The sequence below is a fragment of the Nasonia vitripennis genome, assembly GCF_009193385.2.
Source record: "Nasonia vitripennis strain AsymCx chromosome 4 unlocalized genomic scaffold, Nvit_psr_1.1 chr4_random0007, whole genome shotgun sequence".
In the NCBI taxonomy this organism is placed as follows: domain Eukaryota; kingdom Metazoa; phylum Arthropoda; class Insecta; order Hymenoptera; family Pteromalidae; genus Nasonia; species Nasonia vitripennis.
In genome coordinates this window covers 2909366-2925985 of record NW_022279643.1, presented here as the reverse complement: position 1 = coordinate 2925985, position 16620 = coordinate 2909366, and the positions used below count along the sequence as shown (strand labels likewise).

At 42.9% G+C, this 16620-nt stretch overlaps 1 protein-coding gene across 15 annotated transcripts in view; it reads right to left on the bottom strand.

The window, feature by feature from the left end:
* Positions 1-16620, bottom strand: part of LOC100119385 (echinoderm microtubule-associated protein-like 2) — an 804666-nt gene that overhangs the window by 61956 nt on the left and 726090 nt on the right. The window lies entirely within an intron of this gene.

Below are 16620 nucleotides of genomic sequence, written 5' to 3'. Positions count from 1 at the left end.
CTAATGCCGAAAGGATAATGGGCTGGGCTGCACAAAATCACCTTAAACTTAATGTCCTGAAAACTAAGGCAATTGTCCTGGGCTCTCCCTACTACATTAATGCTTTACCGACTGTTGCTAACACCTACATCAACATAGGGGGAGACTATGGATCATCCGTGCGCAATCTGGGGTTGGTGCTTGACTCCAAACTAACGTGGAAAGAGCATGTTACACAACTATGCAAACGTGCTCACTCATTAATGTATAGGCTTTACTTTTTCAGGAAAAGTACCAATCTCAGGTTGCGTAAACATCTCCTGCAAGCACTCCTATTTCCAATCATCGACTACTGCTCATTGGTATACTGTGATCTGACCCAAGAACTTGACACAAAACTCCAGAGACTCGTAAACACGGGAATTCGATACATCTATGATGTAAGGAGGGACGAGCACATCACCCCCTATAGGCGTGAACTGCAATGGCTTACAACTGCCGGACGTAGAAAGTACTTTGCAGCCTGTTTTCTACGAAAACTGTTTAACACAGCTGTGCCTTCCTACATCTTGGCCTTTTTTGACTTTCACGTCGCGCACAGGCCTATGAGGGGGGAGGTGACGCCTCTGGACATCCCGACTTTCAAGACGGAGACGCTGAAAGGTTCATTCCATATAAGCGCCTCATACCTCTGGAACTCGCTACCATCACGCCTTCGCAACACTACATCCATGTCACACTTCAAACAATTAGCTAAACAATATTTTTATGCACTTGAAAACTCATAATCATCTCATAAACACTTACACTCCTCCACTCTATATATATCATTTCACATTCACTCTATATATATCATCTCACACACACACACACAAATTATAACTGGTTTTACTTTATACCGTTATTTTTGAATTGTACAACATAATGTACAGAAATAAAACTTATTTAATCTAATCTAATCTAATCTCTCTCTTCACGCTCAACGTAAACTGAATTCAACTTAGGGACTTGAATTAGTGCAAAACTGCAGTGTTGTGTGTAAGAGTGAAATCGTGCAGTGTCTCTAATCGACGAAAGTAGGTATAGCTATAGCTATATCTCCATCTCTCCCTATCTGTACAATTTTGCCAATCGTCATCGTTGCCAAATCAGAAGTTTTTATTTCTGACGACAGAGTGCAGCACACTCCGAGCTAGCAAACCACAGTACTGCAACTCTACCACCAGGTGGCCCCGACACGGCGCACGCAAACGCGTATTCAAAAAAGCGACCTAAAGGCTCTTATACTGACACCCCTCTGGCCACTGTACACTAACTTTCACGGTTTGTGTCGCAGCACTCTAATGCTTAGTACACGTAAGCTGAGTACATACCTACACTGCACTATACCCGCAGCAAATTAAAGAGTATCTCCACTTCTTGCACTGAATCAAAAAAGGTGGTTTTCCACTGGCTCTTCGTTCCACTAGATCGTCTTTTCTTTATTCAATTTGCCATGATAAATGTCGGTGCTTCTATGTCAAATTAAGAAGAAGAAGTGGAGGAGATACTTTAGGAGACACCTTAAGATCAGCTGATGGCAATGTCGTATAAAGCTTGCACAAAAGTTATCGGCAGAGGCGAGTCGAGTAGAACCTGTGATAAGTGCGACTGGAACTATCACGTTAAGTGCATCTAAATACATGCAATCTGGGAGGGTGGAAGAACCATCTCTGTGTGTATGACCAATCTGGAAGTAGTCAATAACCCTGCTATTCGCTTCTCTTAATTTGCACCAGTAACTCGGAGTTCAAGTCCACTGCCACCGTCATTAAACACAAATGACACACTCACGCAGATCCTGACCAAGCGAAACAAGCTTAATAACATAGAGGCTGTGCAAATAAGCATGCAAAAGGTGGAGCAGTCGTATGTCAGCGATCGAAATCTCGCTTGCTCCGCTCAAGGATTTGGCCTGCATTGGCCACGCGAATCGAAGTAGTGGAAGTTGGCGTAGCAGCTCTGAAGTTGGAACAGGAGGAGATCAGGAGAAAACTGAAATCTCTCATTGCTACTGGCGCAGGATTTTCTACCACCTCTGCAACTGCTGACACTGAAGCCATTAAGCAGCTTTAAGATTCTAATGCGAAGCTTCAAGCCAGATTGAGGAGTGTAGAAGCAGCTCAATCGAAGATGTCATCCGTATTGGTTGTTACGTCCTAACGTCGACGCACGATGTAAAATTCTTCATTTCGAGTCAGCTTCCGCTAAACTTGGGATGGAGTCGATCCCTAATTTATTTCAATAACCCGCATAAATTTATAAAGATTCCAACCCAAACTAACGAACAGATCTCGTAGGACTGTAGGTCAAAAAGCATCCGACAAGCGAAGTCCAGTCAACCCTCCAGGCAACTCGACAAGTTCTCCCAAAATTATTTTATAAAATGAGCGGCAGCGTTCAAAGCCTGCTCACATTACAAATTTACCACCCTTTAAATATTCTTTAATGTTTTAGTTTACTTACTTTTTGTTTTGTAGCTGCTAACTGAGAGTTTACTTGAGCGTAAACTCCTTCCTTCTTATTGGACTTGAAATTTGGTTAAAATAAATGAAACTAGACAAATTCTTATTCAGAACACACAGCCACCACGGCTTGGAAATACAAAATTATAAACTTAGAAGTATACTTGGGAGCAGCCACCTTGGCTGAACTACTCGACGAGACTCTCACCAGACTCTGCTTTCCTCCGCACGCTTTTTCTACCTTCGCCCCTACGTCGCATCTTTTCCCTTTCCAAACCGTTTTTTCCCATAGGTACATCCCTTTGGGTCCGCATCTACGCCCTCTATATCGGTCATCGACGGTCATCGCCCTCTATATAGCGTCGCTCCTTTCCGCTTGGATAACGCCTCTTCCGGTCTCCTTCCGCTCCACCTTCGGCCCCTCCCACGCTATTTTCCGATCCTTACCGATTTCCCGCTAGATGGCTCTCCTTCTACAATTTCTAATTTTCTTAAAGTTTAATTCTAATTAATTCTAAATTTTACAATATTTCCTTAAATAATAATTATTTACTATGCTTCTAACTTCATATCGCGATCAATTTATATTTTTATTATAACTTTATGTTTTAAACTTTCACTCTTTATTAAAAATGCTTAATATTATTCAAATTTAATATTATTATTATTACTGGGGGGGTGTACACCCTGCTCGCTTCGCTCGCCAACCCCCTAATTTCAATTTTCGTTTTTAATTGTATAATTTTATAATTTTTAAATCTTCTCATTACGATTTTGATTGTTCATTCCAAAATGAATAATTTTTTAATTAAACTCGCTTCGCTCGCCAACCTCAAATTTGAAAATAGGTAGTAATTTATAAGTTGAAAATATTTTTACTGCAATTTCTATTTCAATTGTATTTGATATTCAAAAAACTATTATGTTTAAACTTGCAGTGGTTACCTATAACATAATACATAGCAAAAGTATCAACAACATATAACAACAAATTCTTGGAGGCTTTGTATTCACGTCGCGTCAAAAATTTGGTTACTATTCACTTGAATTCGAAGTTTTACTCGCGATTTTTTAATGCTATATGCACAAATAGTTGGTTATTCCTATAAAACTGAATTCAAAAGTAAATCGCGAGTTTTTATGTTTAAATTATTGTGCGGGATACTAAATCCAGGCTGCAGTCATTTGGAAGAGAGAAGGAGAGAGAGAGAGAGAGAGAGAGAGAGAGAGAGAGAGAGAGAGAGAGAGAAGAAGAAGAGCGAGAAAGAGAAAAAAGAGATAAAGAGAAATCATACTCAACATTGAAAGTTATGTATTTTTAATCTATAAAATTTTGACATAGTAGATAGACAGAATATCCAATAAAATGTCAGAATGTGAAATAGAACAAAAAATCCTTGAAGATGGCAATTGCTTATTTCGTTGCTTTTCGTATTTTTTGTTTAATACGGAAGAAAATCATATGAAAATTAGAGCCAAAATTGTAAATCATGTTTATGAGAATTGGGAATATTTTGAGCCATTTATCGTAGGCGACGAATCTTTAAAAATTACTGATAGAAGTACTTATAAAATGCATATGTCAATGAATGGTACGTTCGTGTATATTCTGGAGAATGTTAAGGTGTTAAAATTAAAGATAAATATGAGATCATAAAATATTAATTTTTCATCCTTTATTTCAAATATTGGTGATGGACATATTGACAGTTTTAAGATTCCAGACAATTGGAAAACTAATAACATATGCAATAAAATTTACGGTTCAGTTATATCTGTAAATGATGATCTTTTAAACGGAGTTATTTTATCGCCCCATAATCAAGATATTTACAAAAAATATGAAAAAATATTGAAAAAAATTAATAGCGAGGAAGTTATATATTATAGTATCGATTACGCTAGACTTAAAGGTGTTGGTGAAACTCATAGTAATGCTGAATTAAAGTATCCAACAAAATATTGAAATTCTCTGAAATTCCCAGGTTTCCCAGTACATATATTGACTTTTAAAAAAAAGTAAAATAGTCATGCTCATTCGAAATATAAGTATAAGTGACGGTCTTTGCAATGGTACCAGATTGAAAATAATTAAATTGTTCAAACATAATATCAAAGCTGAGATTATTACAGATGATAAAAAGGAAACTACTGCTTTCATTCCAAGAATTATTTTAGACACCGGTGAATATACATCTTTGCTTTTCGTATTATTCCTTTCATAATTTCCTTTAATTTTCGCTTTTGCCATGACTCTACGTAACTCGCAAGGGCAAAGTTCTGACACAGTTGGTATTTATATTCATAAGCCACTTTTTACTCACGGTCAGTTGTATGTTCCCCTTTCTTCTTTTTTTTTACGTGGCATTTGGAACTCAAAAGTTCATCGCCTCATCTACGCAACCCTTCCACGCTGTCCTATCTTGTGTCAACCCCACCCAAGATGCACCTCTCCGATCGACACCCACCCGTCCTATTTCTACTAGATCCGCTTTTACGTTGTCCTCCCATCTACGTCTAGGTCTACCTAAAGGTCGCGTTACCATCGGCCTGCCCTTCATGACACGCGCTGCCGTACGGTTATCTCCCATTCTCGCTACGTGCCCTGCCCATCCCAATCTGCGCGATTTTATTATTCTGTTAATATTTGGTGACGCGTACAGATTGTGTAACTCATCATTGTGTAGTCTCCTCTATTCCCCGGTTTCCTCATCTTTATTCGGCCCGTATATTTTTCGCAAGACTTTATTTTCAAATACCCTAAAACGGTTGTCCGCCTGCTTAGTGAGAGCCCACGTTTCGCACCCGTACAGAACCACCGGCAGTATTATTGTCCTGTATATTTTTATTTTAACGTTTTTAGACAACAGCCTCGACTTAAGTAAATTACTCTAGCGAGAGAGTGAGTCTAGCTTGTATTACGTTTGACAGAACTTTGTAGCACGTTGCTAAAAGTGAGATACCCCTATAGTTATTGCAGTCTGTCTTATCCCCCTTTTTAAAAATCGGTATAATGATAGATTCCTTCCAATTTTTGGGTATTGTTTCATTTTTCCAGATGGCACATACTAGTTTATAGATTTTGAAAGTGAGCTCGACGCCCCCATATTTGAGTAACTCAGCTGGTATAGAGTCATTTCTCGCGGCTTTGTTGTTTTTTAGTTTTTTAATCGCGGCCTCTACTTCTTGATAGCTCGGTTCCTCCACGTGGGGTTCAGCAGTGTGAATTTCGTCCCCTAATTCTTCGCTATTTTCGTGCACGTTTAATAATTTATCGAAATAATTTTTCCACAGCGACAGTAATTCGTTGTCAATTGTTACCAGGTCCCCGTTTTCGTCCTTCATCAATTGCGCTCTACTCCTAAAACCCTTTCTGATGGCGTTAATCCCTCTGTACATTTCGCGGGGGTTATTTTCCTTACTATTAGTTTCTATTCTCATAATAAGATTCTTTTGATACTCCCGCTTCTAATTTCTGTAGATCGCGCTCGTCTGTTTCCTTACGTTAGAATACTCTTCTACGGTCCTATCGCTTCTATTTTGTAAGCTATCTAATTTAGCCTTTTTGCGCCTTTCAAACGAGAGTTCGCACTCTTCGGCAAACCATAGTTTGCTCTTTGGCTTTTTCTTTTTACCCAGTACTTTGTTCGCGGCCTCTTTTACCGTTTTTTCGATGTCCCCCAATAAGCTATTCGGTTCGTCATTCCCCTCCGGCGATGTGTTTGCTTCTTCAAGTGCCTGAAACCTGTTATTGATTTCTATCTGGTACCTAATTCGCTCTGTTCTATCTCGTAGCTTCTTAATATCGAAGCTTTCTACCTTGTTTGCTCGCTTACTATTTTGATTCGCTACTAGTCTAGCTCTTAATTTGGGTACTACTAGGAAGTGGTCCGAGTCGCTATCTGCCCCTCTGTAAGCCCTTACGCCGAGAACGTTAGTATGACGTCTTTTTTCAATGAGGAAATGATCAATTTGGTTCTGTGTGGCCCCGTCCGGCGATGTCCACGTTGCCTTGTGTATGTCCTTGTGCTTAAAACACGTAGTTTTGATTATAAGATCTTTTGCCGCCGCGAAATTTATGACCCTAATACCGTTATCATTGCTGGCTTCGTGCAGGCTTTCCTTCCCTATAGTAGGCCTAAATATTTCCTCCCTACCTATTTTACCATTGAAATCGCCTAATACTATTCTTGTGTCGCAAGACGCGAACTGGTCGATTACCTGCTCTAAAGTTTCGTAATAGAGATCCTTAGCTTCTTCTTCTTTGTCCTCCGTAGGGCAGTGTACATTAATAAATACATATCTATACCATTCACCTTCGATAATGATGTACGAGAGCCTATCATTGACGGATTTGAAACTTTTAACTGAATGTATGCTTTTGCTTACGAGAAATCCGGTGCCTAGAGATCCCCTAAATTAATAGATAATAATTCATCATAGCATATTATATCCAAATAAGGCCCACGCGGGGAAGCCTGACACCCCGTATGTAGCGCGTCCCTCGGGTGGCGGATGGGGGAGTGCTCGCCGAGGCACACACCTCGGAGGGTAAAGCAGAAATAAAATATGCTCCGTGGACTAAATTAGGCCGCGTTTGCCGTGCGGTGTGACCCGTAAGCTGCCGAAAGGAGATCCTGGATGAAGAGGTGATCTAACGGTCTCTCTAAAACCCGCGGTTTCCTGCCGAAGTGACCTGAACCATCTTTGGCTCCCGCTGACAGCAAGACGGGAGGCCGGTTACCAAGCTAATATCGGTCAACCGGCTTAAGCGAGTGCGTGATAGTGTGACATCCGCCGAAAACTCTCCAGAAAGCCGAGCACCTTTGTTCGGAGTAGGAGGCTCAAGAGAGTGGAGGTGGGCTAGTGTGATAGAGCGTGCTATACCCTGACATGATGTACCCAGTCTGGCACCGTCTACAGTCATGTGTTGGGGCCATGTCAGCTGCCCCCATAGATGGGGGGATCCAGGGGGTCGGACACATGCCGGGATGAAGAAAATGCTTATAATATGGGAATCACAAACGAGCTCGGGGAAAACTCACAGGAGAACCTGGAAGTTGAAACCATAAGGGTGCCAACAACGCAAGACGGTGGATATCCAATCCACAAATCAAGCAGCAGCAGTACCAGTATAGGTACCATCAGTGCTGCAGGATACCGATACGACAGTGGAACGGTAGGTGAAAAGAGCCAGACCACAAGTGAATGGCTACAAGCACATGCCAGCTTGCGTGACAAAATAAGGAAGGTGAGAGATATGACCAGGCAAATGACCAAAACCCTGGATAAGCAGAAGGACGTGAACTCCAAGATTAAAGATGGATTACCCTTAATCGGATCAATGTTGATCGAAACTGTCACGCTTCTTGACAAGATGGAGGATGTTGTAAAGAGACAGTCCCTTCAACAACCTAGAGTGGACAAGTCCCAAAAAACGGCAAAGTCGAAGAAAAGGGTACGAGCATTATCCGACGAAGGCGGCGGTACCCCTGCCAAAAAAGACAAGAAGGGTGCAAGTGTCCCCTCGACAAGTAGGGACAGCTAGGGAAACGGACAGACTTCTCATGGACAGATACAATGGAAAGTAGCTGCTGGCAGGAAGGTAATAAAAAAACAGAAGGACAAACCGGAGCAGATCCAATCAAAGAAGAGAGAAGAGAAGGTTTCACGTCAGAGGACAGACGCCATTCTGATAACGCCGGAGAGTGGCAAAACCTATGCTGACATTTTGGGTCAGATGAAGGCACATGTAAAGCCAGAAGAACTAAACACAGAGATCAAGTTTGTCCGTAAAACAAGACATGGTGGCGTTCTAGTGATGGTAGGTAAAAGCAACGACAAAATGAAGTCATTGCAAAATGCTACTTAAGACACAATCGGACAAGTAAGCACGATTGAGAACAAGATCTCCAAGATAACAGTAGAGATCAGGGACATCGATGGACTTACGACAAAGGAAGTGGTCAACAGTGCTATCGCGGTCGTGAAGGACTGTGGCGAAGAGGATGTTAAACTCCATCTGTTCGAGTCAAACACGAAAAAGCAGAGAATAGCAGTAGTTAAATTGGACCAGACCAAGGCCGCCACCCTGCTCAAAAAAGGAAAGATCGGCATCGGTTGGGTAAACTGCCAAGTGCGGGTGCGAGCAAGCATCACGCAATGCTACCGTCGCCTTGGCTACGGGCACGTAAAGGCCAAATGCAAAAGCCCTGACAGGAGCACTGGCTGTTGTACGAGGAGAAACCATAGTCGAGCGCCAAGATGGAACACCCGAGGCATGAATCGAGAGACACTCGCGGAGTTAATTCAAAGTGCAAACCTCCCATCCAAAGGGATCTCACACGAATTAGGCGGACGCGAAAGAGCAGAGACAATAGTCGAGAAAACTACTAATCTGATTACTGAGATCTGCGATGCGACTATGCCCAGGGTGTCTACCAGCCACCAGAGAAGTCCAGTGTACTGGTGGACAGACAACATTGCGGAGCTTAGGGAAGAAAATTTCCATGCTAGAAAAAGGTCTCCAAAAGCCTGGAAACAGAAAAGTCCTGAAGCCCGGGACCTTTCCAAAAGACAGGACAAATTGCGAAAAATTCTCAGAGACGCGATAAAAGAGAGTAAGCGCCGCCGCTGGACAAAGATCATCGAGGACGTTGAGAAAGTCCCATTTGGCGATGAATACGCGATCGTTACACGAAAGATGGGCGAAATGAAACGCACGGAACCTATGGAAGCAGAAACGATGGAAAAAGTAATCGATGGACTGTTTCCCACACACCCCATCAGACCCCAAACAGAAGCGGCGGAAATACCGGCAGACGAGATACCTCTTTATACAGAAGGTGAACTTATCTCAGCAACTTCGTCCCTTAAAAGAGGCAGGGCACCGGGACTGGATGGCATCCTTGCGGAAATGCTCAGGATCGTCGCGTCGCAACGGCCTGAGCTGCTCTTAGAGATGTACAACCAGTGCCTGGTGCAGGGAGTTTTTAGCTTGCGGTGGAAAAGAGCAAGACTTGTACTGATTAAAAAACCGAAAAAAAAGCGGATACGGACACTTCCTATAAGCCACTGAGCCTTTTAGACACAATGGGAAAGACGGGGGAAGCACTGGTTAAACCGCGAATACTAAGGGCTGTAAGCGAAGCGGGAGACCTTTCCGATAAACAGTATGGCTTTAGAAAAGGGCGATCCACCATAGGAACCGTTAGAGAGGTAACAGATACAGTACAGAAAGTATAAGAAGTTAGACTCGTTCTAGTTACGTTAGACGTAAAAAACGCGTTCAACTCGGCAAGATGGACCGACATACTTGCTGCCTTAGAATCATTCGGTATGCCGCAATACATTATGCGTCTTTCGAAAGATTATCTGAGGGACCGGATTATCGAGTATGAAACGAAAGAAGGGCATAGATTAAAGACCTATAACTGCAGGAGTAGCGCAGGGTTCGATTTTGGGTTCAGACTTCTGGGGTATCTTGTACGACGGACTTCTAAAATTCGAAATGCCGGGGGACGTGATGCTCGTTGCATATGCAGACGGTGTGGCCGCGGTTATAACAGCACGGAATGTGGGCATTGCGCAAGCGAAGTTAAACGTGATCATGAGCAGTGTGCTATGGTGGATCGCGAACTATGGATTGACTTTAGCGCTTGATGAGACCGAAATTGTCCTATTGACAGAAAAGCGGATACCGACCATCATACCTATGAAGGTAGGCGGCGAGACTATAACGACGAAACCATCAGCCAAGTATCTAGGAATAACTCTAGACACAAAGCTGAACTACGGGAAACACCTACATCGCGTCTGTAAAAAAGCCACGACTAGGATAGCGCAACTTAGCTGACTCATGGCTAACGTCCGTGGGCCTAGGTCAACAGTTAGGCGGCTACTCATGGCGACCACTAACTCCTGTTATATGAAGCAGAGGTGTTGGCCGACGCTATGACCATGAATAAGTATCGGAAAAAGATTATAACAGTACAGCGAAGGGGGGCCCTTAGAATAGCATGCTCCTACCGGACGGTCGCGGCCGAGGCATCGATGGTAATCGCGGGGGTAATCCCCGTGGATCTTCTTGCGATCGAACGCAAGCGGATCTACGGAGCTCGCTTAGCGTCGAGTAGCATCTCGATTGCCGTGGAAGAAAGAGAAATAACAATGCGCGATTGGTAGACTAGGTGGACCGATTTTTTACCGTTACCCAATTTTTCTTCGGTCACGGATACTTTAGGAGCTACTTTTTCGGGATGAACAGGGTGGCAACACTGGGGTGTAAGTACTGCGGTGACGATCGGGACGACGTAAGACACACGTTTTTTGACTGCCCCCACTAGGCTAAAAAGCATAGAGTATTGGAGCTGACGATAGGGGCGTTCACGCCCGAGACTGTAGTCAAAACGATGCTTGGCAGCAAGCAGAATCGGGGCGAGATAACGTCGTACGTGGAGAGACGGTTGTTTACAAGACTAGTTGACGGCTAGCATAGGTTAAGACAGGCGACCCCCAAAGAAATCCGAAAGCGGATACCGGGGGGGGGGGGGGGGGGTTTCGCAGCCCTATAAGAGGTGGAGTTTTAGTGGGTATGCCTGATGATAGTCCCGCGTCAGGGAAGTCCCACACACGGGAAGTCTCGCACGACTCCTGACATGGTGCTTCAAGCATTCCTTCAACTCTCTGGATAAACAAGAAAAAAAAAAGAAAATATATACATATTATGGGCCGCCTAAATAAGAGGAAGTTATAATGAAGGCAAGCCAAAATAAGAAGGAGGCCCAATGAGGGAGCGCCAAAATGAGGGGAGCTAATAACCCAAAATGAGGGGATGCCAGAAACAGTAAAATTACGTAAAAATCATTCATTATTAACCCAATAACGAAAGTTAGGTTAAAAATAACGTAAAAAAGGCATAATTTTAACCCAAATAGAGGGGGAGTCCAATAACCCAAAATAAAGGGGAGCCAGAAACAATAAAATTACGCAAAAATCGTTCATTACTAACCGAATAACGAAAGTTAGGTTAAAAATAACGTAAAAAAGGCATAATTTTAACCCAAATAGAGGGGGAGCCCAATAACCCAAAATGAAGGGGAGCCAGAAACAATAAAATTACGCAAAAATCGTTCATTATTAACCGAATAACGAAAGTTAGGTTAAAAATAACGCGAAAAAGGCATAATCTTAACCCAATTACCCAAATTGAGGGGGAGCTAATTTCTGAAACGGCGGCAGCAGCGGCGGCGAAGATTTTATATTAATATAGAGAGATAACCTAGTTACTATTTCTAACTAGTTTTTGATAACTATCTATTAAACTAAAAACATCGTAGAACCTGTACGAGTCTAAATTTCTTTCTACGCTACGAATACGAATTCTACATCTTTGAAATAAATAAAATATGCACGGTTGCAGCTTATTATTTTTTAACTGTCCATACTTTATATGAATCAGAATTTCTCTTAATTTTATTATAAATATTGTACTATTAAAATTTAAAATTTGCTTCGCACAGCTTCGCATTTCGTGACGCAAAGACTGAAAAACTTGAGGCGCCAGATTGTCGCTCACTATTTCCCTGGCTACCCACAATTCTTAAGATAGGTACGCTGCCCGCGATATACCGATCCCGATTGCTGTACCTGTGCCTGTTCTTAATGGCTATTTCTACGGACTGCCTAATTGCACAGTCCAGACTGTAAAGGACAATGCTGGGATTTGAATAAGAAACGGTGGTTATTGAAACCACAACTTTAATAGATGAAAAAAATTATAACGACGATTACCTTATTCTTTCAGCGATGCCAGAGGTCGATTGACTCGAGCGCGTGTCGCGCTGACCTTTTAAGCGCTTGCCCGAGATAACCCCTCTGAGGGTTTTGTTTCGCAGAAACCCCCGATCATTGTGCGATCACATCACCTCCGAGCCACCGCCTATTTTCACGTCAGCCTTTTGGCCCGAGTCCTGACATTTGTCAGCGGGTTCCTGGCCCATATTTTCTGATTTTGAAAACCAGAGATTTTGCGCCCGGGAAACCACCCTCGCGAGACTACAGCTTTTGAGAACCATACGTTCTCCCGGCACGGCACGGTCCGTCTCGCAAGGGTAAATTTCCTGGATCACGGAAAAACCTCAGGTTTTCCCGGCACAGCACGGCATATTTTTGGCGCTGGCTCGGAGCGCATTTTCTAATGTCGTTTTCCCCCGAGTCTCTTGCGTCGCTTTACATAGTTTTCAAGATATTATCATAATTAATTTAGCTTAAAATTAGATCGAAAAAATGCGCGCAGCGCTAAGAATATTTGCCGTTATTGCAAATGTCGTACGAGAGGCTTTGTCTGCCTCGAGTCGACGTTCATATTCACTAAATCTCTTTCGGCTTTGTCTTGAGTCTTTCACAGCTGAGCTTGTTTGCATCTCGGGACTCGATTCGCGATAATCGGTATTTTGATTCGCGAATCCATACTCGACCAGCGCCGACGTGCGCCGCTGTAAAGTATACATTTACACTATTCTATTATAAATTCAACGCTTAAATAAAAAATCCAATTGCGCACGCTACGCAGACGCTCGCCTGCTCTTAAGCTCTACGGAAAATACTTTTTTTTTCACGCAGCTGCGTCTTCATTTATTTTATTAAAATTTTTATATATATATATTTTTTTTTATTTAACTTATGACATAACGTGGTGTTATTTGATCTCACACACACGGAGAGCATCTCACTAAGATCTCTTGCATATACTACCCTAAAGCTCCTAGATGACAATCTAACCGAACGTGACATAGAATCTGCCAGATCCATGGGCAAGAGGCGTCCTGCTGAAGAGACAGCTAAAGGTGCTACTGCTGTTTCCACTGCACCACTGGCAGTATCTCTGTCATCTAGAGCACTGATGCGCTCCTTGATTAGTGCTAAGATTAGACATAAAACGCTGCATTCTAGTCAATTGAGTGGAGAACTTTTTGACAAAGCACGTGCTCCTCAGCTATTACTACCCTCACTTATTAATGCAAATAAGTTGCTGCCTGCTGATGTTCAGCATTTAAAGATTGCTGCGTGGAAGGCAGCTAAGGCTCGAGGTTTCTCCTTGTTCGTTAGAGAAGGCCGGGTCTACATTAGGTTGAAGAACGTGGCACGTGCTGTACCCATCTCCACTGAGGAAGACATTTAACGTTTTTTATTAACCCTGAAAATCCCAAGAGAATGATCAACTTGATAGCCCCTCTTCCCCAACTAAACATCATCAACTACAACACTGCAGTCTCACATCACCTACACCACCACCATCAGCATCGATTACCACATCTTCATCTAATTCCAAGGTGAATCTGTCGCAGGGTCTTAGGGTCTGCCATTTTAATGCGAACTCTCTTACGGGTCACATTGAGATGGTACGCCTCTCCTTGCCCACTCGTCCCCTCCATCACGTAATAGCAGTAACTGAGACCTGGCTTGACGACAACATAATATCCATCCATTCATTAGATAATTATACATTACACAGACGTGACAGAAACAGGAACGGTGGCGGTGTGGCCATCTACATCCATCACTCATTCTGGAATGAGCACATCACCCTTTTCAGGTGTTAGCTGCATTAGCTTACCACTGCTGGACGTAGGAAGTACTTCATGGCCTGTTTTTTAAGAAAACTTTAACACGGCAGTACCATCCTACATCATTGCCTACTTTGACTTGCACGTTGCACTTCGTCCTACGAGGTCTGAGGTGACACCCTTGGACATCCCGACCTTTGCGACAGAGGCGATAAGGAACTCATTCTATACTAGCGCCGCATACCTTTAGAACACATTACCTTCACTTATACGCATTATTACTTCAATCTTACTCTTTAAACAAAACGCCAGGCAATACTTCAACAATCTCGAAAACACATAATCATTTCTCATCACTTTTATATAATCACACGCCTCATACCACAATTCATCCTTCATCCACCGTATCATACACTATCACAAATTTTACAAAATGTATTCTTTAAATTTTATTCTTTATAATTTATTTGTACAACATAATTTACAGTAATAATAATAATCTAATCTAATCTAATATATTCTCTCTCTCTCTCTCTCTCTCTCTCTCTCTCTCTCTCTCTCTCTCTCTCTCGTTGACAGCCTCGTTGACATCAGGGGTATACCATCATCAGACAGGATCGTAATGTTAATGGAGGCGGTGTCGCCCTGTGACAGTGCACATGTATACACACTACTCAGCATGTGCCCAGCGAAGTACTCTCGCAACAGCACACTCACTGACACATACACTCATGGGCGACAAGACGATGATTAAGGCGGCAGGAGCTGCACGCGAAGCATAGAGGTAAGGTTAGGCTCATAGAAAGAGAGAGAGAGGGAGAGAATTGAGAAAGCAGCGCGACAAGAAAGAGCGCACTGACCATTGCAGTGCCTATAGAGACTCTGTGAGGAAGAGAGACGGGCGACACAAAGGAGATCGAGAGAAGGGGAAACGGGCAAGATAGATCAAAGCGGAGAGATTAGAAAGGCTCTCTCCGATTCTAGCTGCGCTAGCGAGCGAACGTGGCTGAAGCCACCGGCTAATCTGCAAGCCAACGGACACGTTCTGTTCAGCGGCGTGGTTCGACGGCGATCGAGATCAACCAGGGCGAAGCCAGCCCGATCATCAAGGCGCAGCAGCGGGGCTACTGCGATCAGCGTGACCGCAAAACCGAAAACAAGAAGAGAGCGTCAGCCATTAACCCGACCAGGCATCAACGAACAGTACAACGACCGGTGCATCGTTCCAGTGCCAGCACATCCACGACATAATGCTAGTAAGTCCGCCGTGCGTGTTAGAATCGAGCTAACTTAGTGCTCTCTGACTTTCTCGCGAAAATCAGGGTAAATAGCCTGATAATTGGCTAGATTTGGATCGCGGGAATAATTGTCTCATAGAAGTGACGGCCGATCTTGACGATCGTCTCATCGTCAAACACGCGGGTAATAAACGCAGCGCGCGACACGCGATTCAAAGAAACATTGTTATTTTAAGTCGATAAACGTTCAGTATTCAGAATCAGCCCGCCTGAACTTACCGTGCAGTAGCCAGCTAGGTTCCCGTAACGGAACGACCCCGCCTAGGTTATAATAATGTATTTTTTCCTGCTAATTCGAGGGTGGAGTGTAAAAAAATGGCAGGTTATTTGTTATAAACAATTTTCCAGAAAATTGTTGCAAAATTTTTACTTTTCCGTACTAAACAATATTTTTTCAGATTCCTTGTATAAATTTGAGATGAAAGTGTTCCTATACATTTTACCGTACGGAAAAGTAAAAATTTTGCAACAATTTTCTGGAAAATTGTTTATAACAAATAACCTGCCATTTTTTTACACACGACCGTCAAAATTCGGATTCAGCAGGTAAAAATACATTAGAAAAACCAGGATGGAGTCGTTCCGTTTGAAATGGTTATGGGAACCTTGCTGGCTGCCGCACTATTACGGCATAATAAATCTGTGTTCGTCCACACATGCATGCCCTGATTCCTATAAACATTTTTAGTCAAGCATAGAAGGATTCCGCCACCCTCCGCGGGCTGCTTAAGCGGCGAACGCTGAGTAGCCGAGGCTAGACCTTTTTCGTCACCAAGGCGGCATTTTGTCGACTGGGAAAGATCCGCGTGACAGCCCGTCGCTTGGCAGGGCAAAGAGAATGAACACTATGCACCGGTGGATAACACCCATGTCACAGCCCTATTCGTACGCAACGGATTAAAAATCAAAAAGCTTGCTTCATGTGACACTTTGGGTCAAGGTAAACCAGGAAATCCAGAGTAGCATTTTGTAGTTTAAAAAGGGGCGACTTACCTTCAGTATTGCTGGACGTTATTTACAGGCCCCCAAAAATTCCGATGCAAAAGGACTCCAACATTCTTAAGTGTTTTTTAGGATCTATGTGGCGATTATAGTCATAAAATTATAATGGGCGATTTGAATTTTAACCTGCTGTCTGATTCAGATGACGCTGTCATCATCAAGCGTCTGCCTCTTTTCAGATAATCCGAATAAACGACCTGCATAATATACTCGACAGTACTACAATTAAACATCTCTTTTACGTGGACGACCATCAGATTTATCTACACA